Raw genomic sequence first — 24,919 nt, 5'->3', positions numbered from 1 at the left:
CTTACCAGTGTAGTACAGATCCTAGCTTTGTTTACCTACATATTAGTGTGTGACTCCTTGCCTTCACAACTTACATCCAACTGCCTGGCCTGCTGTGATCTGTCTGTGTAGGCTTGGGGGAAGGGTTAACCATAGGGCACATTCAGAGGCCATAGTACAGCATTTGTTTGTGCTTGTCTTCACCTGTCCTGCTGGCTGAGACTGTTGTTGGGTATGTGATCCTTCCTAACTGGTATGTCTGGCTCTTATGGACACCCCTGTTGCTCAGGCCATTTCCTGCAGTGGGTTTTGTCACCCTGTGTAGTACTGGCTACTATGGTGACTCCAGTAGTTGTTAATGATCTCATGCTGCCACTATGGGTGTCTACTCTCTGCTGCCTTGATATCCAGCCACTGAATTCCCTTGCATGTTCACATCCATACCATAGCTACAGGTAAAAGCACATTCTACTCCATTTGGCAATTGGTAGGTTGATTGACTTACCTTGAGGGTGTGCTGGACTTTGGGATGGTGCTGGAGGGCTGCCTATGTCGGATGCACATAGTACACTCCCTATACATGGTTGGGCACAGGTAGTGTCATGTTTGGCATCCCTTTTACTGTCTGTGTGAGTCAGAGAGAGGTGTCATTCCCTGGGGCCCTAATGTATTAGTGCATATGCTATGCGTTGCCTCTTTGCCAAGGCCAGGGCATACTGGGCATGCCCCCTTCTGCCTACTGGGCAGTCTCAGGTTGTTCCTCCTCTGAGTCACTCTGTACCTGTACAGGCCTTGGCATTGATGGGGGGCTGTGTGGCCCTACCCCATGCTGTTCCTGCTGCAGCTGTTTCTGCAGGATCATATTGTGTAGCATAGCACATGCCATTACTATCTGGGTACATGTAGCTGGTGAATACTGCAGGGCTCCACCAGATGTGTCCAGACACCGGAACCGTGACCTGAGCATCCTAAACACATGCTCTATTATATGTCTGACCTGTGCATGTGCATCATTATGGCATTGCTGTTCAGGTGTGTGTGCATTTCTGATGGGTGTCATCAGCCACGGCTTTAGTGGGTACACAGCATCCCCCACTAGGTGACCATAGGGAATGTTCACATCAGAAAATCTGTGGTACAGCTGCGTCAGTTGCCATATGTGTGAATCATCATAGCTTCCAGGGCAGTCAGCACACACATTCAGTATAATGCCCTGGGCATCACATATGATCTGGCAGTTGATGGAGGGGATGCCCCTGTGGTTGATGTAGGCCCTACCCTGCTCACTGGGTGGTGATTTGATGCGTAAGTGCGTGCAGTCTATAGCACCCACTACCACAGGGTAGTTAGCTATTTGGTGGAAGAGACGCATATTGCGGGTCAACACCTCACGTGTGTTGAGGAAATATATGTGCTCACTGGCATGAGCTGACATGGCATCCAGGAACTGGTGGAATACTCTGGATGCTGATGCCTGTGAGATGCCCATGTTATCCCCAGTTGTAGTTTGGGAGGTACCTGTGGCTAGTATACCTAGGCCTACACATACCTTGGTATCCACTGGGATGGGTTCCCCTTGGCCAGTGTGGTGTGTCAGGTGTGGCCTGTACAGCTGAATGATTTGCTGTAGGAGGTCTCTCTCCACCCTATAATGCTCCACTATCTTCAGCTCATGTAGCCCCTGGTAGGTTACCCTGGGTCTGTACACTCTTCTCTGTCTCCTCACTGTGGGTTGTTCGGCAGCATTAACATCCTCACCACCCTCAGCCTCTTGCAAATGTTGTTCTATGTTGCCTGCTGCAGCCCTTTTCATTTTGTAGGTTTGGTTTTAAAATTTCCCCGCTTGTATTCATCGGTGGTGTAGAGTGTGGAAAAACAAGGGGGATAGGAGTTTGCTTGGTTTATAGTGGTGTTTTAGGCTGGGCTGGTCTGCTTCCTGTGTGATTAGCTGATTCTGATACATTTCACCTGGCAGCTCAGCTAGTTCTCCTTGATTACCTTCCTACTGCTGATTTCCCTTCCCATTGCCTCCCTGTTTAGGCCTGCATGCGCGCCTCGCAAACAGAGTGCTCAAATGTGCACAGAGCTGCTTTTTCCTGGTTTAACTTCCTTTTTCTTCCTATAAAGCCCAGTCTGCGGCACGCACACCTGCTTACACTTTGTAAAGAGTGCTAGGCAGGTTTAGACACACCCCTAGCTTAGCTGTGCTAAGCTAGGAGCAATCCCGAGCCACAGGTCTCCAATCAACATACAGTATGCCTGACAGCCCCCCCATGATGTCACCTATATCCTAGTCTTGTACCCAGCTATATATACTCTTACACTCTTGGGACCTGCCTCACAACCTGGGAAAATCTGGGATTCACTAACCTTTCCCTCATTTGCATAGGATTGCCTGCTAATGCATAGTTAAATGTCCCACACTGAGCATCCCTCCTTAGCAGCCATTACTCACTAGCCAGGTTGTCTTCCGCCTGCCATTGACTTGCATGGCAGAATACTGATTTTAATTAGCATGCTTATTTTAGGTTTATTTTGTTATGTTCCCCTGATCCCATTTGCGCGTCGCTGCCCTATGCTTAACCAGGCGAGCTCGGCGAAAAGAAAATTAAAAGTTGTTTATTTTTTTTTTTTTTACAGTTTGCAATTCCAATGGCCTTCTACTTGAACAATGGCATGCTTCCTCAATGATATGCAGCCTTTATTTGGAGCTGTCATAATAGCTCTGTTTTGTAGATTGCAAAACTGTACTCGGTTACTAACCATGTACATTTCTGCACACTGCACTCATCCTGCACGGACAGCTGCCAGCTTCCTGGATCACATATTACCCTCATTTGCATGGTTTTCATCTGCAAATGAGGGTAATTTGCATACAGGAGCTCAGTCTGTGCAGGATTAGCCTAAGAGCTCACATGCACGTCCCGGGAGCTCGTTCCTGGATCTCACGTCGGCCATATTGCCAAAAATAGCTCTTAAACTAATCCTGCATGCTATAAAGGGCTTCGTACATCTGGGGGAGTCTTTGACACAAGCAAGAAGCTGTAACACTAGTTCGAACACTGGTAACAAATACTTCTGATTTCATCTGAATTCTACTGTTTGTGATTCCACAATGTACAATCTCAGCTTTTGACACAAACATCTCACAAATCTGATGCGATCAAAACCTTTTGACGTCTGCATCCTCACTATCTCCTTTTTTCAATGGACTGAGCAGTTTGCTGATTTTATCATAGTAAGACTTCTGGGACAAATGCTTTTTCAACAGTTGGGTGTCTACGGCTTTGTTGCTCTTAGCACATGGAACCAAGAAATTACTGATGATTGGCAGTGTGGTTCTGTTTTGTCTCGACATAAGTCTCTGGACAGGTGAACCAAGATGTTTATCACGAGGAATGTTTCTGAGATTTAACAAGGTTACAAAAACATTGGTATTGTCACATCTGGATTTCTCTAACAGCTGTTGTGACAATACCAATGTTTTTCTAACCTTGTTAGAAAAACATTGGTAGAAAAACATTGGTATTGTCACATCTGGATTTCTCTAACAGCTGTTGTGTACTTTGAAATGCACGTTCAGCTAAGCCGTTTGACTGAGGGTATTAGGAACTACTCGTAATATGAACAAAGTCACACTCTTCTGCAAATTTCTTGAACTGCTGACTAGTAAACTGTGCACCATTGTCAGAAATAACTCTGTGTGGACTACCATGGACAGAAAAATGTCTCTTCAACTTAGTAATGACATTACTAGAAGTTAGGTTGGGAAGTAGGTCAATCTCGAACCAATTTGAATAAGAGTCTGCTAACACCAAGTAATGTTGACCATTCCCCTCATAATACCTGTGGCTACAGTCAACTAAGGTAGTTCAGGAATCTGGCTTAAGTTAAGTGGTTCTTTATGTTGATGTGGCTTTTTACTATTATATACTGAACAAGACGGAAGTTTTTTCTCATTATCTCTTGACATAGATGGCCAAAATACTAGACCTCTTACTCTTCTTTTGGTAGAATCAGTTCCTGAGTGGCCACGATGCAAGATCTTAATATACTCTTGTTGCAAGGATTTTGGAACAATCACTTTAGGACCTTTCATGGTGATACCATTATTTGACAAAATCTATCTTTGTATGGAAAATATGGTTGCACTTCTACTGGTAAACAAGATTGCTTTGAAGGCCATCCTTGACTGATAAAGGGGTTTAGCTTCTGGAGAACTGAATCGGAAGCTGTGTGAGTTCTGAACTCATCAAGATGTGTGGAAGAAAAAATTGCCACTTCCATGACCTCAAAGTCAAGTTGCTCATTGTTATGCTGTTCTGTATTTTTTCTGGGAGATCTGGCTAAACTATCAACAAGATAAAGAATTTTGCCTTTTGTGTAAACAAGATTGAAATTGTACGTTTGCAATTTGAGCATCATAAGTTGCAGTCTAGCTGGAACTGTATGCACAGGCTTTCTCAAAATAGTAACAAGCGGTTGGTGGTCAGTTTCAGTCTGGAATGGGCGACCATAAATATAATCATGGAACTTCAAACATGCAAACACAGTTGCTGAAATCTCTTTCTCAGTCTGGGCATATTACATCTCAATCTGGGAAAGAGTTCTCAATGCATAGGCCACTGGTCTACTCTCTTGAAGAATGACTGCACCTAGACCAAACTTAGAAGCATCACAGGAAAGAGTAACTGGTTTGTGAACATCATAGTAGCTGATTGTTGGTGGGTTACCAATTTTCTGTTTCAGGACATCAAATACTCTTTGGTGCTGTTCTGACCTTGACCAAATTACATCTTTGTGTCTCAGCTCTTTGAGCGGTGCTGAAAGTTGGCTTAAATCTGGAATGAACTTACCTAGATAGCTGACAATGCCAAGAAATCATTGTAGGGCTTGGACATTGATTGAGCTGGCATTTCTAGAATTGCTGTTTGCTTGGAAGGATCTGGTCACAAGCCTGAACTGGTAAACAAATGACCAACATAAGTAACTACTCATAGCCTGAATTTGCACTTCTAAGGATTCGGCTTAAGTAACTTGATGTGCTATTTCCAGAACTTTCTTGAGGTTTCTATCATGTTTGACTTCACCATTCCCTCCTCCTAGAATATCATCTTTTATAATAGCACAGGGATAGCATGAAAAAATTTGCTCCATTGCACGCTGAAAGACCTCACAGGCAGAATTTATCCCAAATGACATTTAAAGAAATCTGTATCTTCCAAATGGCATACTGAATATAGTTAACAATGAAGATTTTTGGTCAAGCAAAATTTGCCAAAATTAACTCTCTGCATCTAAAACAGAAAAAAATAGTGGTGTTTGGCATGACGGCAGCAACCTCTTTGACAGTGCACATTGGATGATGAGACCTTTTTAATGCTTTGTTCAGATCTCTTGGATCAATACATATTCTGATATCATCTGAGCTTTTCTTATGAGCTGCTACCTTGGAGGACACCCATTCAGTTGGTTCTTCTACTGGACAAATTACTCCTAGCTGTACCATTCAATCTAGCTCGGCTTTGACTCTGTTCTGCATAGCTATTGGAACTTCTATGCTGGTCTGACAATTGGGCTTGTCTCTGAGTCTAACTTTATAGAGTACACAATTGGTAGTTTGCCTAGTTTGTCTGCAAAAATATCAGCATATGCAGAAAAAATATTATGGGCAAAATTTGAGCTGTTGTCATTCAGACTTACATGGTGAACTTTATTAAATGAAGGCAGTCCCATTTTCAAAATGTCTCTTAGGCCTAATAATGACTGCATGTTCCTCCTGACTACATAAAATTGCAGTCATAGCTGTTCCCAGCAGAATAACATGAAAGCACTACTGAGCCTTTGGTATGAATCTCTTCAGCACAATAATTAACAAGCTTCACACACTTTGTCAAATCAAGTTGTTCTGCAGCTTTTATTCTCGCAAATGTTTTGTCTGACTTAACATTGCGCCATCGAGCCAGTATCTACTCTGAGCTCTATAGGACTCCCATTAATCCAAACAGTACAAAAGATTCAATTCTTTGCCCATAAATCTGCTGCACTGACTGTTTCACCAAGCACAGACACACCATCAACATAAAAAGTAGGGTTGCAGCTTTTTAAATGATCAACTTGTCTCTTGGTATGCCCTCTTTTAGTACAAAAATGTACCTTATTTGATTTGCAGTATCTTTTTAAATGATTCCGCTTATTGCAAGAATGATACTGCTGACCAAAAGCTAAGCACTTTTCTCTTTTGGGTTCGTGATTTCCACCACAGTTATGACAGTTGACTATGAACCTAGGTGAGGGCACATGTTTTGACTTTGTTGACTCGCCCCTATACTTCACTGAGCATGCCCTGGAATTTGTTGGAAAGACTTGGGGTTTCCCAGGGACTGTTACAGTACCTGCAGTAGTTGCCATTTGCTTGGTCTGTTTTTTTTAACCATGCACTGCACACTATCAGCATGAGCTTTGTCACTGCGCCTTCCGCAGCTATTCTCATTTGTAAGTATACGTGTGTGCTTTTCTGTAAGCTTGTATAGCTGACAAATCTCAATGGCCTTATTTAACATCAAATCAATGTCTCAAAGTAAAATCTTTCTCACTGTGTCATTATTAATACGACACACAAGCCTGTCCTTTATCAACTCTCAGTTCACTAAATATGCACATTTTAGCCATATTTATCAAGTCAGTTATATATGCTGCAAAAGTTTCACCAGGCTTTTGATCCCTTTGTATAAAAGAAGCGCCTTTTCATTGTAATATTTCGTTTGGGGGTTACAGATTTTTCTAAATTTACATTTTAAGCACTCAGGGTCTTCCCGCATTTAGCCAGTACCACAATATGGTGGTCTTCCCCCACCCATGCAGACACAACAGGTGCATACATGAATGCTGTCTTTCAGTGGCCTATCATCCAGCTAAATTAAGCAGAATAAATGCCTTTGTACTTGGGTCTTTGTCAGAAAAAGCAGCTTGCATGAAAATATATCCAAAAAAAGCAAGTCCAACCAAGGAAGTAAGCAAGCCCAGCATCACAGGACCCGGAAAATCAGTAACCAATGGAGCTGGAACACACTACATGCTGAATACCAGAATGATAAAAGTTTATAAAGAGAACTTTTATTAGAAACCAATATAAACCAAGCGCTTTCGCTCAGATAATACCGAGCTTTATCAAGGTGAAACAAATACTGCTTCACTAGTAGGCTTTAAATAAACATCTCCAAGATCACATGACCTCATTAATTAAATCAATAAAATGTTCAATCACCATTTTAAAAGACAAGCACATTAGCCTCAAACAGTGTTAATAAATTCCTTTCCTATAAATAAAAAATTTTTTTAAAACAATTCTTATAAACAAGATGCTAATTTAAAAATATAAGTATGAATATATGACATTGTTTCAGTTGTACAAATAAAACCATAGCACATGTAGTGACACTGAATATACATATTGCAATAAACATAGTCATAACAATAATCTGCTAAAATCATCTTACTACGTACATACTATGCTGCTATTATGGTCCAAAACAACTGTAAACCTAACGACCACACTGAATGTAGCCAAGTGTAAAGCTATGATGAAATAACAATATTCTACTAATCCCCATAAATCAAATGTACATACTTATTTAACTCTACAAATGAGCTTGCCTTAGCTTCAGAAGACTATTGATGTTAATATTTTCATTCAAACCGGGAAACCTGCTGGAGTCTAATTTCAATTGCCAAAAAAGTTCCCGGTACTCCAGCCTGGTTTCCCAACTGCCACCCCTGATGTCTGGTGTAATTTGTTCAAGAACCATAAATTTTAAATGCATGTTCTCACAAAGCAAAGAGTGCTTATAAAATGCATTACTCTCTTTATGGATAGCAATATTATTAAAATGTTCATAGACCCTTCTCCTTAGAAATCTTTCAGTTTTGCCCACATAAAACCCGTGACATGTTTCACAAAACCCTAAATATACTACACCCTTCATTCCACAATTAAAGTATTTGGTGGGGGTGTACTTAAACTTCCTAGAAGGGAGATAAAAAACTCCATGATTTAACATAGCGTGACATTGTTTACAGCTCCCACATGGGAATGTGCCTAGTTTCCTGTTAACCCTATTTGGTTGTATATCATGCTTAACCTCCAATAATTCTTTTAAGTTCATGTCTCTCTTTCTGACAAAATGTGGGCAAGCTGGGATATGAGATTTTATTTCATCATGTGTGCTAAGGATAGGCCAATATCTATAAATAATTTGCTCAGTCTCATCAGAGTTAGCTGAAAATGTATGTATAAAACTGTTTTTCATGTTAGAAATGTTCATGTGTCCATTTCTGTGTAAATTGTTTAAACCAGTTCCTAAAAGAGGAAAGTGAACAATATCTCTGTCCCGGCTCACTTCTTGAATCAAACCCTCTATCAGCATGTTGGGGTACCCTTTTTCTAGAAAAAAAGTTTCTACTTCTTCCTGAAAGCTCTCTAGGGTACAGGACATACGTGAAGCACGTATTAGCTGCCCTTTTACTATACCCTTCTTTTGGTAGAAGGGATGCCCACTTTGAAAGTGGAGATAAGAATTGGAATAAGAACTTTTCCTTTATAATCTTGATTGAAAACATTGGTTGACATAGTCCTTTATTAGGGTGACATCCAAATAATGAAGTTTGTCTTTATCAATTTTGTAAGTAAACTTCAAAAATGGTGTTGTGTTGTTGATATAATGTAAAAAGTCAACTAGATTACTTTCGCTGCCCTTCCACAATATACAGATGTCATCCAAATATCTTCTATAATGTAAAATGTCTTGATGCCAAGTGCTTGTGAAAACAAACTTCTTTTCCCAATAGTATAAAACAATATTGGCATATAAAGAGGCACAAGGGGCCCCCATTGCCACCCCTTTCCTCTGACGATAAAATTCGCCATTGAAATGGATGAAGTTGTTCTCAAGCACCATTTCCATTAGTTCTAAAATAAGATTAATAACTTTAGAAGTAAGGTCAGTCTCTGATGTCAAAATGTAACCAAACCATTCTAAACCAATGTGGTGTGGAATACTCGGAAACAGTTCCACTACATCTACTGTGACCATCAAAAGTTGTGAGTCAAATAAATTCTGATCAATACCTCTCAAAAAATCCCAGGAATCTTTACAAATATGAACTATACTGGTAACATATTGTTTTAAAGTAAAATCGATAAACCTCGATAATGGTTCAGTGATACTTCCAGCTCCTGAGACTATAGGTCTAAATTTGATAGGGTATAAAGATTTATGTGTCTTAGGGATACCAAACATTTGAGCAATTTTCGGCTTGTCCACGTGTAAATAGTTATAAAGCTGCTCATTGATTACCTTTTATAACAAATGGTCATATAGCTGATAATTAATTTTAGCGTAAGCTATGTTTATCTCATTTTTGGATAAAAGCTCATACTGGTCTAGATCTTGTAACAAACTGTGAATATGAGATTCATAGTCAACCGTGTACATCAAGACTGTTCCCCCTCCCTTATCAGGTTTCATTACCCTACAGCCTTCTTTTTTCAGATACTCAATAAGTGTTAGTTCACCATCATGAAGGTTATTAGGGGAGTGGGCACAGTTCTGTTGCTCTAATTTCCTGATATCCCTTTCAACAAGCTCACCAAATATTCTCAAAAAAGGATGTGTGGGGGGATTAAAAGTGCTCTTCCATGTGAGGCCTTTAGAAATGTTTTCCTGTTCCTTAAAAAATAAACTTAAATTCAATTGTCTCAAAAAAAGCTTTAAATCAATTAAGGTGTTTGTTAAATAAAACCGCTTTGAAGGAACAAAGTGAAAACCTCTAGAAAATAAATCAAAAAAATTTTTAGTAAGTTTTAAGTCTGTAAAATTAAAAATAGTAAAGTTGTTCATTCTACAGACTACTTGCTTTTCATTAGTTAGATGTACTTCTGTAGAGAAAATAGTGTTAGAAATATCATTCAATTCAGGGGATGGTTCCAACTGTTGTGTTGATATCTCTGTCCCCCCCCCCCGGGGGGATGTTGAAAGTCCTGTACGGACTGTTTCCTGCCTTTTTCGGCAATCCTTTCACTTCTTCTTAATGTGTCAGGCCCTACCGGTTTATGGTTCACATAACAAGCCCCATCACCCCTGTTGGTAAACACATTGTCATTATTATTGTTCCTCCATCCCTTCACATTTGGGAGGGGATAAGCTCTCCCTTCCCTATATTCAACTAAATCACGTTTTAATTTTCTAATTTGATGATTTAAAACTCACATACAGTGCTGGTCAACTTCGTCAAATATTTTGTCATAGTCGACTTTAACACTGAGAAACTTTGTGGCCTTGACCATCCTGTCATTTAAAAAATTCAAATCCTTAAGTAAACTATCAGCCTTCTTTTCATATTCATTAACCATACATTTCAACATTTCTAGCCCAGCTTTGTTAAATATGTCACAAAGCTGGTCATACAATGTGGTACCTGGTTGTACGTTATTCGGAAATTTAAAAAAACGTAAACCCTTCGGGACTCTTTGTACATGCACACATTCTTTTAAATAATCAATCTCAAGCCAATTGTTCTTGTATGCGTATAGTTTTTCTCTGAAATCCCTGAAATTAATTTCAGTGTTCCGGTTAGTGTCGTGAGTTACAGTACCTTGTTTAAAGGAAATTTGGTGTGCAGTCCACGCACTAAAATCAAAATTTCTTCGTTCCCCATCGTTTTCGTTGTTAAAGGTCACCCTAGTCCTAGTTTGTGCTGTGTGACCATTAGTCTTAGTACTATTAGGAAATCCATTACTCGACCCGATAGAACTAGCATTGGGTGCTGCAGAAATGACCCGCCCTGTAGAGTGATTGAGAAGTTGTAATTGGTTGCCAGGTAAATCAGTAGTTGAAGTCAAATTCTGTTCATTCATTGAATTGGTCAACTGTGTAAGCAGGGATAAAATCTGTTTAAATTCTCCCTTAGTGACGGGAGCTGTGTCAGAGTCTTCCCTTAACAAAGCAGGAGTATCTGCAAAGTTACCAATTTCCGTTCCTTCTGCCATGAGCCAAATCCAAACCAATAAATCCAAAAAAAGCAAGTCCAACCAAGGAAGTAAACAAGCCCGGCACCACAGGACCCGGAAAATCAGTAACCAATGGAGCTGGAACACACTACATGCTGAATACCAGAACGATAAAAGTTTATAAAGAGAACTTTTATTAGAAACCAATATAAACCAAGCACTTTCGCTCAGATAATACCGAGCTTTATCAAGGTGAAACAAATACTGCTTCACTAGTAGGCTTTAAATAAACATCTCCAAGGTCACATGACCTCATTAATTAAATCAATAAAATGTTCAATCACCATTTTAAAAGACAGGCACATTAGCCTCAAACAGTGTTAATAAATTCCTTTCCTATAAATAAAAAAAAAATTTTAAAACAATTCTTAGAAACAAGATGCTAATTTAAAAATATAAGTATGAATATATGACATTGTTTCAGTTATTGTACTTAGTTTTAGCATACATGAATGCTCTCTTTCAATGGCCTATCATCCAGCTAAATTAAGCAGAATAAATGCCTTTGTACTTGGGTCTTTGTCAGAAAAATCAGTTTGTATGAAAATATCTTATTCCTGCTCAAACACTCTCCCATTTTCTGCAATACTGTTGCCAAACAAAAGTGGTGCAGGTCTGCGAAAGGCTTCTGCCATGCCCACAGATTATAGTATAACACAATGCAAAACTGAATAAAATAAAATGTGCTAAACTGGCAGTAGACAATAAAAACTTTAATAAACAAAAAATGAATAAAGTGTTTTCATAGAAACTCTACTTCTTCAGACATATAAAACAAGGATACAAGTTTGCTTAAATACACATATCAATTAAATTATAGACTCATGAGATAGAGATATAAGTTCACATGATATCCATTAGGAATACAAAAGATAAGGTTTCCTTTAATTTAGGTTTTAAGGAGACCTTTTCATTCACCCCCCTTCCTTGTCAGCTTGTAAATGCAAGATCCAAAACAGTTCCCTATCCTCAGTATCATTGCACACATCACCCATACTACTAGTATCCTTTATAATGTCTATAACTTTAAACTTAAAAGTATGGCCCTGATTAGTGTCTACAACATGGTTAGCTAATGAATTATTAATATTCCTTTGCCTCAAATCTTGCACACACTCTCATTCTCTCCATTAAACTCCAGTTAGCTTTACGTATATAAAATTTCTGACACACTACACATTGTGCTAAATAAACTAAGTTCTTTGTTTTACATGTAGCAGAAATATTAAATGTGTATATTTTCTGAATAAATAGATGTTGAAACTCACTATTAGAGTCCATTAAATAGCAGAAATTACATTTGTTGCATGGATATGTATCAGAAACTGGGGAATGCAGTCATTGTTTATGTAGTTATTATAATACAGTTATTATAATACAGTAACCTCTTCAATGATTTTTTTATTCCTAAAAGTAAATTTAGGAGCAGTCCCTATCACGCTGTTAATCTGTTTATCCGATGTCAAAATATGCCAATTGTTTCTAAAAACTCATATTAATTTACTATTACTAGAATAAGAGAGATTTATAGTAGGCATACAAAATCTGTCTTCTTTCCTATAAACATGTTGCTGTATATTGGAAAAATGGGGAGCAGCTGTAGTAGTACATAAAGCCATCACTTCTCGTATCCCTTGTTCTATGTCTTTATTACTGTACTCCCAAATCGATAACTCACTCTTCATAACATTAATTTCATCTAAAACTTTCCATTTTGATTGTTCAAGCAGGAGATTCTCATCGCTTGTACCTTAATAGTATATATATATATATATATATATATATATATATATATATATATATATATGTGGTGGGCGAAGAATATTCCTATGTAAAATATTGTTTCTGTAAATTTTTTTCCTATATCATGAAGTGTCAATATCATTTGTCATTCTTGTCTAACTTTATACCTAAATAATCCATACTTGTTTGAGAATTATGTATAGTGAATTTTAAAAAAATGCGTAATGTTATGTAAGTACTTGATAAACTGCTGAAATTCATCTTCAGTACCCTTCCAAAGAATAAATATATCATCCACAAATCTTGGATAAAATATAACATTAGAAATAAACCTATTCTTATCAGAAAACACATACACTTTATTGGCATAGCTGTTAGCACAGGGGTACCCATCGCTTCACCAATTTTCTGTCAATAGTATTGCTTAATAAAAATAAACACATTATTTTCCTAAATAATCTCAACAAATAAGCAAATAAGATCTAGCAATTGAGGACTGTAAGAACTGTACTCTGTTAAGAATGATTTAACAGATTCTAAGCCTATATTATACGGTATAACTGTAAATAGTGAACATATATCTAGCGTAGCAAATAAGCAGTTCTCTCTTTGTCTCAAATGGGCATAGTCCAAATATAAATGTGTTAGAAATTGTTTCGAATCACTTAAAACCAGTTCACACTTATTTAACATCAACCTCAAGTGCTGTTCAACAAATATAGACATCATCTCTGTTAACCATCCTTGTCCTGAGACTATAGGTCTTATAGGAGCATGTCTGGTGTCTTTATGAATTTTAGGGAGAGCTTGAAATATAGGAATGACTGGTAAGTCTACATAGCAGAAATTGTAAACTTCACTAGAAATAATTCTACTCTGTAAGCAATCATAAAGCAATGCATGCACATTTCTTATTAATATTTCTATATCATTTAAAGTTATGGTTTCATATGTATTTCCATCTCTCAGCTGTTCTAAAATAGCCCCTCCCTGTAAAAATCAATATCCATCAATACTATGTTGCCTTCTTTGTCGGCAGGCTGTATCGAAATGTCAGTGTTTGATTGTAACTTGTTCAGGGTTGAAGACTCCACTTTAGTTAAGTTATACATTTTTTTAACCAATTCTGCCTGAAGAATTATTTAGAATACAATTCATATATTGTTCACATACATTACAGAGAACTTCTAAGTTAGAGATCAAACGTGGATTAAAATTACTTGTTTTTTTTTTAAGTGCTTACAATATTCTCATTAGAAAACAACAACTTCAGCATTATATTACATGCAAACATTCTAATATCAGCTGATATATCCCCAAGAACAGATACACTTCCTGGAATAAAGGATAATTCTTTTTGTAATAATGTCACTTCATCCTGATCTAAAGTTTTTCAAGAGAGATTATAGATCAGCCCATTAGTTCTTTCATCCACATTTTCTTCAGTGATAACATCTGTGATGTATCTTGTTGAACCAATCTCTGCTTGCACCCTCTGCTGCTCTACCTTTACCCACTTTCCCTTGGTGTTGTATTGGCAGTGGTAGTTTTGCATAAACCTGAATCTGACTTGCAGGAACAGCATTTAATTTCAGACGAGCATCCACTGAACTGTCATTTATTAATGCACCAGATGTAGCAGAGAGTATCACTCCTCACAGGTGCAGCTCTTATGACAGTCGATGTTGTCTGAGTGGGCTCTCATTCATTCAAAGTCCTTTTTGTCAAAGTACTTGGTTCTTTATTAGTACCCTTCGGCCAAGAGAATGCATGTCCAGCATTAAACTCTAAAAAATCTCTCTCTAGTTTCTGCATTTTTTTGCTGCTTTAAGTGGGACTCATAGGCAGTAATATTAGTGACAACTTCCTTTAAATAGATTTTAGCCGATAGTGTGGGGAATTTATCAGAGTGCATTGTTGTTCTAAAATCCTATCAGTCAAAGACACCTCTGTCAGCTTAAAATAGTCAATTAATAGTTGCATACAAGAAAAACTAGTGTTCAGATTTATCCTCTGCCAGTTATTTTAACAAATCAGATGAGAGGAACCATAAGCAGGTATGACAAAAACACGTAAGCCTCTCAGTATCACTTTATAGTGCAGTGCAAACATGCCTCCATATGCAACCTCTGCCACTGATAACACTTTAATTTAAATAGATGATTTTCTATTTCATTAACATGATTTTTTAACTGCTCTAAGTCTACACTTGTATCCTCTGTTTCCGTCTCTCTTGCACCATCGGATCCAAGAGGAGTTAAGGATTGCCTCCTGTATATAGCATTTTATTCAAAAGTTCCCCTCTTCTCTGAGATCTAGAAACACCAGGATTAAAGTCCAGTTCCAAGTCTCCACCTTCTGCTATGATGACTGTACGGTATAAAAGAATATAAACAACAACAAAATACCAAACAATTATCCTGCAACACATAAACGAAATAAAATAAAATAAAAATGTGGTAAACCGGCAGTAGGCAATAAAAATTTAATATTCTTTGAAATTACTGTACTTTGTGAAATAACTGCACTGTAATACTGCACACACTTTCAAACACATTGCTCACTTCGGATGCTTTGAATAGATTTAGTTAATATGAAAAAGTAGTGCATAGTGAAAAAAATACAGTTGTTTCCCTTTTTTGTACATTTTATGTGATTCAGATATTGTTTCAAACATTTTGTAATTATTTTGAATACTTTTATCAATATGTTGCAATTTTGGACATTTTGTTTATTAAGACATTAGTTTGAGTGTTCTGAGTGCTTCGTTTTATATTTGTAATGAAAACAATAATTTAAGCATGTTTTAGTACCTAGAATTTTTTTCTGACCTGTTTTGCAAGTTGTGTGAGCAGTAGGGATGATCCTCTCCTGTATATTCCTCCAACTCTAACCGGTTGCCTTATGGCTGTAACCCTGGATCCCATTCTGACACCATGTCACTCTTTTTATGCATTAAGAAGATGATGAGGCTTGGGTGTTCGTTTAAGTAGTTTATTATATAGAAACACATTAGGATACCTGGCAGGAACAACAAACTATCTAACTGACTGGCTACATACTTGTACGCTCTCTCACTCTGGCTGCTCACTCAAAATGGCACCCTTGCTTGCATGTGCTCAATACTTATATGACGTGCCCACTGACTGGAATGCTTCTTAAAGGTATATCACACACTCTGATCTACAATCCCCACCTACATTTGCATAGCCTTATCTTTTAAAGCAGATACCTCAAAGCAAAGTGCACCAGTAGAGACTGTCCTGGGCATATAATAACTCTAGAAAGAGCTGAAATGGTCTGCTTTCCTGAAGTCAGAAATACATGCCTTCCCTAATCAACTAACCTATGTGTTTTTTTCAACACCTTAGATATCCTGTGGTATTGTTGCCAGCTTCAAATTCTGTTCTTGAGCCAGAGACTAGAACATGTTCAACCAGTACTGGGAAAGGCCATCAGTGATCCTTAATAATTCTGTACTGAAAAAGAAATGTTAATCTTCAAGCCCTGCAATGCTAAACACCTCAAGAGAGCCTGGAGTTTTGCTGATTTACAAGTCTTTTTGTTGAGTACCGAGACTACTGCTTGGTTGTCTGAATAGAATATGATCTTCTTCTTAATGAATTCCCTAGCCTCTATACCACTGGAGTTAACCAAGCAGGCATCATCTCTCAAAATGTTATTGGCCTTCTTGACTGAATGAAAAAAGAAAAAGACAGTGGAAACCACAAGTGAAACTTTCAGTTGTCCAAGCTTGCTGGACTAGCTAACCGCGTTCCACCCAAGTATGCCTCTGTCCCTACTGAACCAGTTGCATCCAGCATACAGGTCAATTAAAAAAACAACTCAGTTCTCCAGTCAAAATTATATCCAACTGTCCTGCAAAAAAATGGTCCAAACATGTCACATCCTGCCTGACCTGTCTGCTAACCCTTTTACAGTGGTGCCTGTGCCATATACCATTCAGGAGCTGGGCTACAAACCTGCTGAACACTCAGCTAAGGGCTACTGCTATGCAGACAAAATGAAGTAGCTCTAGCAAGGTCTTGCATTAGTAACTCTCACTTTACTCGTGCCACATAGTACTGTCGTCTTTCTACTCAATTTCCAGAGTTTGTCTTCTCTACCCCAAATAACTATGAACGGATGTCAATTTCAAGCTGTAAAAATAGCAGTGTTTTGATGGGTCTCAACATCTTAACATCCACCAAGGGAACCCATACTCAGTCACACCTTCTAAAACAACTTGACCTGCAGATTTTGTGTCTTCTCTGCTCTCCTCTACTAACAGGAAGCCATCCAGAATTTGTATTGTCTTGTAGTCATGAAAATGAAATTGTGTATCCAGTGAATGGCGGTGCTGAACCTCTTGAAGATTGTTCAGTCCACTAGACAGCCCATTTTCCATACAGCTGTATCCCTAACATATGCAAAACTTCCTTTCAGATGGCAGCTAGTGAAAGGTTGTTTATATAGCTAGCTTGGCTAACCAGGGGTTCTTTAGTTTTCTGACCAGCTTCACCACACCATCCGCTTATGCAGCTTACACTCTTACTTTTCACTTTGCTAGTGCTGTCATTTGCAGATGCTTACTCTAGGAATAACAAGTTGTGAATCATACTAAAGTCCCCTTGTATTTTCTTATGGGTCAAGCCAAAGACAAGAAAGGGGACATGTCAAATGAGTCCACCTCTCTACTCCACCTGCTTGCATCTCATTATCTAATTGCCATTATTCTTTCTCTTCTCCACATTTCATTGATTTCAAGTTGTTAAACCTTCCTGTTAGAAATATGTCTACCAACAGAGGAATCCCAGGCAAAAAAACTTTACCATGGTAGATGCTATATTCAGTCTGTGGTATCCTTGTAATAAGTCTAAACCTTCCCATTCAACTGATGCACATGCCTCAGAATCTCTGTTGGTGCTCTACTGGCTGCCCTAAAAGTCATTCTTCCATAGAATGAGCCCCATTCTCTTGGGTATGATTACCTCACCCTCACATTCTTGTGTGAAGACCCTAGAGCCATGTGACTGCTCTAACCCCTCCTCTTGATACACCTGAGAGCCAGTTGTGGATCCCTGTGGTTTGTGCATGTGTGAACAAAATGGCAAGCTGCCAAATTACACCTCCCAGTGTTAAACTGCCACCAGATATTGGTGTTTGTGGCACAACAGGTAGCATGGTTGTTTTTGGTGCAGAAGGCTGTGGGTTCTATTCCCACATCAGGTAGATGGATTGCTGACACTGCAGTGCAGCATAAGGAGGATGCTGCAATCCTGAGTGTGCCATTCTTTTGATGAGATGGTAAGTCAAGGTTCCATCTGCGTGGGTTGGTGGCAGCTCAGGTAGATGTAAAAGATCCCACAGCACCAATCAAAAAGAGTAGGAGAAGTTTCTATGCACTGGACAAATTTCTCCTAGTAGTAGTAGAAATACCACTTTGTGTCTTCCCTGAAAAGAGGCTACTAGCCTAGTGGGACTAACCTGGTGAACAAAGGATAAAGAAAATAAAGAAAAGGCTCTTCTTGTTTGCCATTACTGCTGACCAAGTGTCAGGGTGTCTGGACTTCCCACCTCAGTGACCTAGTTCTATACTGAGCTTACATTATGCTGAATCCAGTCCAAGGTTAAGTTATGGTTCTGTTGCAGCAAACATCTTCTGACATTCTCCATTATGAGCCCAAATCTTAAAATATTGGGGCTTGAGTACCACATAGTACATTGTATTTTCCTTGATAAAGCTTGTGAAATGTTTGAGCATTCATAGCTTTGTTTACTAACATTCTCTGTTTTTCCACCCAAATACCTTGAAATTTCCCATTCACCCCATATGCAGTTGTAATGATTTTCATCATCTGAGTTCTGTCTATGTGGCGTCATTGATCTTTTGAAAGCATAATCAGTAGAAGTTCTCCACATTAGTTAGTGAGGTCTCAGTGATGTCTTGCAAGAGGCTATTACTTTCCTTTTCTTATACTTATATGCCCCTTTCTTCCTGTACATGATACTTTTCATTCATTGATTTTTATCTTTCACATTTAATCCATCTGTGTTTTGACCCTCAAGTCTCCCTGATCAGTTACCATCAATGTTTTTTCTCCCAACTTTGTTACTTCGCTTATTTCTGTGGTTTTACACTTTTCTTTGTGGTAACTACCAAACTCCAGGCAAAGCATCCACCATTTGCAGGCAAATACTTATGAGTTGGAGTACATAATCTGTAGTACTTCTGCACACACAACCCATCCATCCACCCACCCAGGTATCCACTTCCATTTTTCCTAATTTTACATGTCAACAGTGGCAATCATGCATTGTTCACACCTCCAGATGACTAGTCCTGCCACAATTGTTCTTCCATACTACACACACGCATGCACCTACGGTCAGTTTAGTATTTGTGTCCAGTCCATGTACTACATCTCTTTGGAATGTGGGTGGAAACCTGAGCATCTGGAGAAAACCTAGTCAAATACAGGGAGGACATGTAGATGCGGCACAGAAAGCATCCCAGCCAAGAATCGAACTGGCAATCCTCTTGCTGTGAGGTGACAACACTACCTGTTTCTCCACTGCATCACCCATAAAAATTACATACATTTAATGCCATCTGAAAAGTAAAAAAAATCCTGTAGTTGATTTGTAAAAACAACAAGTATTTACCACACATAAACTGATTGTTCTGGTTCCTTTCACTTCATCTTGAATTAAAGACTTTAACAAGTCAGTGGACATTCAGAAGCATTAAGAGTTGAAACAGTTAAATGTTTTCAGGGTAACATTTGCATATATTCCATGGGCCTCCTTCAAAGGAGATTTAAGGTATTACACATTGAATGTTCTAAAATTTGTTTGTACTTTTCTGTTAGTGATGTATAGCTCTAAACCTTCCATCTCCAAAATATGGAACATTATCTCTTATAATGAGGAGCAAGTGGGTACAATGTGGTACACTATTAAACAGCTTACTAACATCTTCAACTAGGGAGTTGGAAAGATAGTTAAATGTGTTACTTTATACTTATAAACAGTTCTTTAAAGAATTACTATGGTTAAGTATTATTTGCCATGGATATCAAATTAGAAAATTCTTAACACTGAATGTATGAGACATCCCTTCATCGTGGAACTGTGAGGACTTTTTAAGACTTAAAATGAGGAATGTTCCTCATAATGAGATAAACTTGACAGGTATGAGTTGATAGCTTTTTGCCATTTTTTTTGCATCACATATCTTTAAAGTTAACAAAGTCTAAACATCAGATTTATTTTCAGGAAAATGACAGCTTTTCTTGACAGTGTTGACCTTCAATAACCTGCTATAAAACTGATTGACACAGCTACTTCTGACAACAAAAAGCTCCAGCCCTTTGTAAATCACAGTTGCTAATTAATGTAACATGCGATTAAAATACATAAATTAACACTTGGTTAACTGGTGTCTGCTATGATACTTCAGTGTTGCTGCAGAAAGTTCTATAACAAGCAAAATTTAGTGCTAAACAGTTGAATTGCTAAGTTTTCGATAAAACTTGCTTATTTCATAACACCTTTTTATTCACAGAATAACTGTCCCATTTAATTCACTCCAGTAATCTCATGAGATGTTAACCTATTATCACAGCAGTGCACAAAATGGAAAGAATGTCTCCCTATGGGTATACTTCAACAGCTGCAGAAATAATCTTCCTGGCATCCATGAAAAGTGCGGAAAGGTGCTGCGCTCATATGCAGTTCAGCAGGGAAACATTAACCTTCAAATAATATTGACTGTTGACTAAAAAGCAAGATGTTAAAAAATTACAGTATACTGTCTGACAAATGTATCTGCTGTGTCTTATCAGTATTAAAAGTTTCATGAAATAGAATAATTTTATACACTGCAGAGTGTTTAACCATGATGTTACATGACAGTGTGGTGTATGCATATATGTATATACAGATGTACCTCTTTCTCTCGTTATATATCTATCTATATATATATATATATATATATATATATATATATATATATATATATATATATAAAATGTGTGTGTGTGTGTGTGTGTGTGTGTATATATATGTATATAAATAGAGTAACTTTGGACCATCGATGCATGCATTATTGAACCGTAAAATCTCGAGATGAAAATGCCATAACATTGGAATACCGAATGGTGGAGTTTACACATGGTAAGGTAATGCTTGGCCAACTGGAAACCACGCCGAGGCTAACATGCCCTGTACTCTACTATTGTGCAAGCCTAGAGTTGGTATATTTAGTTGGGGCATAGCCCCCACCTAAAATGGGATATCGATTACCTTGGTGAAGTTCCGATTGATTAGCTGGCCAAGCATTTCCTTTCACTTCATCTTGCATTAAAGACTTTAACAAGTCAGTGGACATTCAGAAGCATTAAGAGTTGAAACAGTTAAATGTTTTCAGGGTAACATTTGCATATATTCCATGGGCCTCCTTCAAAGGAGATTTAAGGTATTACACATTGAATGTTCTAAAATTTGTTTGTACTTTTCTGTTAGTGATGTATAGCTCTAAACCTTCCATCTCCAAAATATGGAACATTATCTCTTATAATGAGGAGCAAGTGGGTACAATGTGGTACACTATTAAACAGCTTACTAACATCTTCAACTAGGGAGTTGGAAGATAGTTAAATGTGTTACTTTATACTTATAAACAGTTCTTTAAAGAATTACTATGGTTAAGTATTATTTGCCATGGATATCAAATTAGAAAATTCTTAACACTGAATGTATGAGACATCCTTTCATTGTGGAACTGTGAGGACTTTTTAAGACTTAAAATGAGGAATGTTCCTCATAATGAGATAAACTTGACAGGTATGAGTTGATAGCTTTTTGCCATTTTTTTGCATCACATATCTTTAAAGTTAACAAAGTCTAAACATCAGATTTATTTTCAGGAAAATGACAGCTTTTCTTGACAGTGTTGACCTTCAATAACCTGCTATAAAACTGATTGACACAGCTACTTCCTTTGACAACAACAAAAAGCTCCAGCCCTTTGTAAATCACAGTTGCTAATTAATGTAACATGCGATTAAAATACATAAATTAACACTTGGTTAACTGGTGTCTGCTATGATACTTCAGTGTTGCTGCAGAAAGTTCTATAACAAGCAAAATTTAGTGCTAAACAGTTGAATTGCTAAGTTTTCGATAAAACGTGCTTATTTCATAACACCTTTTTATTCACAGAATAACTGTCCCATTTAATTCACTCCAGTAATCTCATGAGATGTTAACTTATTATCACAGCAGTGCACAAAATGGAAAGAATGTCTCCCTATGGGTATACTTCAACAGCTGCAGAAATAATCTTCCTGGCATCCATGAAAAGTGCGGAAAGGTGCTGAGCTCATATGCAGTTCAGCAGGGAAACATTAACCTTCAAATAATATTGACTGTTGACTAAAAAGCAAGAAGTTAAAAAAATACAGTATAGTGTCTGACAAATGTATCTGCTGTGTCTTATCAGTATTAAAAGTTGCATGAAATAGAATAATTTTATACACTGCAGAGTGTTTAACCATGATGTTACATGACAGTGTGGTGTATGCATATATGTATATACAGATGTACCTCTTTCTCTCGTTACACACACACACACACACACACACACACACACACACACACACACACACATATATATGTATACATACTGTACATGTCTCTGTGTCTGGGCATATTTTTGTATATATTACCAATGCATATGTATACAGTGTGTGTGTGTGTGTGTAAAAAAAAATATATATATACACATATATATATATATATATATATATATGTATGTATGTATATATATATATATATATATATATAGTGTAATAGTGTATGTGTGCATATGGTTTCCCTACATGATTAATGTCAATGATATGGATGGCTGAACAGTGGAATTGTCGATGGTACTGAATGTTGATACATGTAAGAAGGTTGGGGAATGAGACCATGAGAGTGAGTGTGTGTGAATTAGGGTCAGGGATGAATAAAGGATGGATGTTGTGTGTTTTTGTGAGAGTTTGTGCATTTTAGAGTAAGGGAAAGAGGTAGGGGTATGGTTAGATTACGGGATAGATGTAATGTTGTATGTGTGTCTTTGTGAATGTTTGTGTAGCTGAGATTTTCTTGTGTAGTGCTAGTGTTTTGAGAAGGTTTTAATCACGTTATAGTGTAGGGTTAGGTTAGCGGGAAGGGGCAGCATTATGATTAGAGTTAACACCCATTACTAAGGTAATTCTGCCCCTTGCCCAACCCTAACCCTATACCTTAACATCATTAAACCTTCCCATAACACTACCACTATTCAGACAAATATGAGGCTAGTGTTATGTGCAGGGAGGGAGAGGGTAATTTTAATACTGGGAGAGGAAATAATTTCCTTCTGTCAATATTGTTTTTGGTTATTTTTATGTTCGCTTTTGTGTATGATCAAACTTATTTGTTGATGTTTTACATTTGACATTAGGGCAGTTCGTTCATATACAATAGACCCATATATAGGGTAGCATTATTACTAGCTATAGAGCTTTTCTTTTCATGAAGGTCTTTATAACATAAATATTGCTTCAAATTTCTCTCCTTCTTAAATATAAACCGTGGAAAATCACCCACTAATCTGAAGTAGTTGACTTCATTTGGTCTTCAACCTGTTGGTCTATGGATCCAAATCAGATCCGAGACGGCTGCATCACTAGCATCTGATTCAAGCTCCAAGGTCCTCCCCTTACCCATAATGTCCCCTGTTTTCTTCCTTCCCTCAGATCTCTTTTGCCGCTGAAAAGCTGAACATCATGGTCGCAGAGCTCCTAGCATTTTTGGGGGTAAGTAGGCTGGTTTCTTGCAGAGTTAGTGTAGATTTTTCCCTATTTTCTCTTTACTCCCCTACCTGCGTTGTCCGTTAGTTGTTTGCAAAAAAAAAAAAAAAAAAAAGTAGTTTAGTTTTTCTCCTTGGCCCTCCTGCTCCCTCTTTTCTGAGAGTGTGTGTGTCTTCTGAGAGTGAGTGTGTGTGTGTGTGTGTGTGTGTGTGTGTGTGTGTGTGTGTGTGTGTGTGTGTGTGTGTGTGTGTGGAAGTGCACAAAGTGTGGCCATAAGCTCTCCCCAGCCAATGGCCGCACTCTGTGTGTAGTGTATTTGGGCGTGGCCCATTTGCTCACCTCCTGTCCTATTTGCGCGGGCTTCAACCTGCGGGCCTTTAAGGACAGGAGGGCTAAGCTAGTCATGAAAGGTTTACTTCCCTCATCGGGATGGCTGTCCCCATAACCATGGCTGCGGCCACCTCTTCTACTGATGCCTCTTCTTCTTCTCCTTCCCGGGCCTCTGGGACTCAAACTCCCACTAGGAGGTCTGGGGAAGGAGACAAGCATAGAAAGGATAAAACCAGGGAGTAGTCTCCGGACTGATCGCCTCCGGTGGGGCCTCCTGCCTAGTCAAAGACTCCTCCTAGGCCTAGTACTCGCCGGCTCCAATCACCCAGATTCTCCCCTGAGCCGGAGGTATCTAGACTACCTTCTAGAGCTTCCCCTCATTGGCACTCTTGGCCGGTGTCAGTGGCTTCGTCCTCCCAATCCACCCATAGATTTAGCAAGGCAGAGATGGACAGGATGATGCAGAAGTTCATCTTCACCCAGATCCAAATGGGAGTCTTGCCAGCCCCCCCCCCTCCCTCCAGAACAGGGAGCTTGCAGCCTTTCTTCATCCCTATAAGTCCTTCTCCAATCCGACCATCGGTTTTGGAGTCTTTGGATCCGAAGACTCTCGGGGTCAGGGGGTCGGCGCTGACAGTACCTTGTACCCCGATGCCGGGCATTGCCTTGAGTGTGTCAGATCCAACCAGATCAGAACCAAGCTCTCGGAGCTGTAGCCTTGGCGTCAGATCTGAGGGGATACTGTCGGCTCCGAGTATGCCAGAGCGCAGTCTCCCCCTCGGCATCTTGGCTCCTGCAGTCTTGGCTCCGACTCCCCTGTCAGATCCAAGGGGAGTGACTCCTTTGCTCATTTCTCAGGACATATGCACCCTTCAGCATTTGACGTGGTGGAGATGGTTTTCTTGAGTGCATTGAGACCCCTGGCCATCTCATCCTCTCTCTCCGTCCTGACTCCCTC

The 24,919-nt window shown here is 38.6% G+C and overlaps 1 protein-coding gene across 1 annotated transcript in view; it reads right to left on the bottom strand.

Annotated features, from left to right (window-relative positions):
• The window catches only part of LOC122809546 (neurogenic locus notch homolog protein 1-like), a 2,715,638-nt gene that overhangs the window by 971,726 nt on the left and 1,718,993 nt on the right, over positions 1-24,919 (bottom strand). The gene's annotated exons all lie outside the window — the stretch shown is intronic.

The sequence above is a fragment of the Protopterus annectens genome, chromosome 8.part0 (assembly GCF_019279795.1).
Source record: "Protopterus annectens isolate FY-2018-M chromosome 8.part0, PAN1.0, whole genome shotgun sequence".
Taxonomy (NCBI): domain Eukaryota; kingdom Metazoa; phylum Chordata; order Ceratodontiformes; family Protopteridae; genus Protopterus; species Protopterus annectens.
Note: the sequence above shows the minus strand (reverse complement) of the source record. Positions and strands in the feature narration are given on the sequence as shown.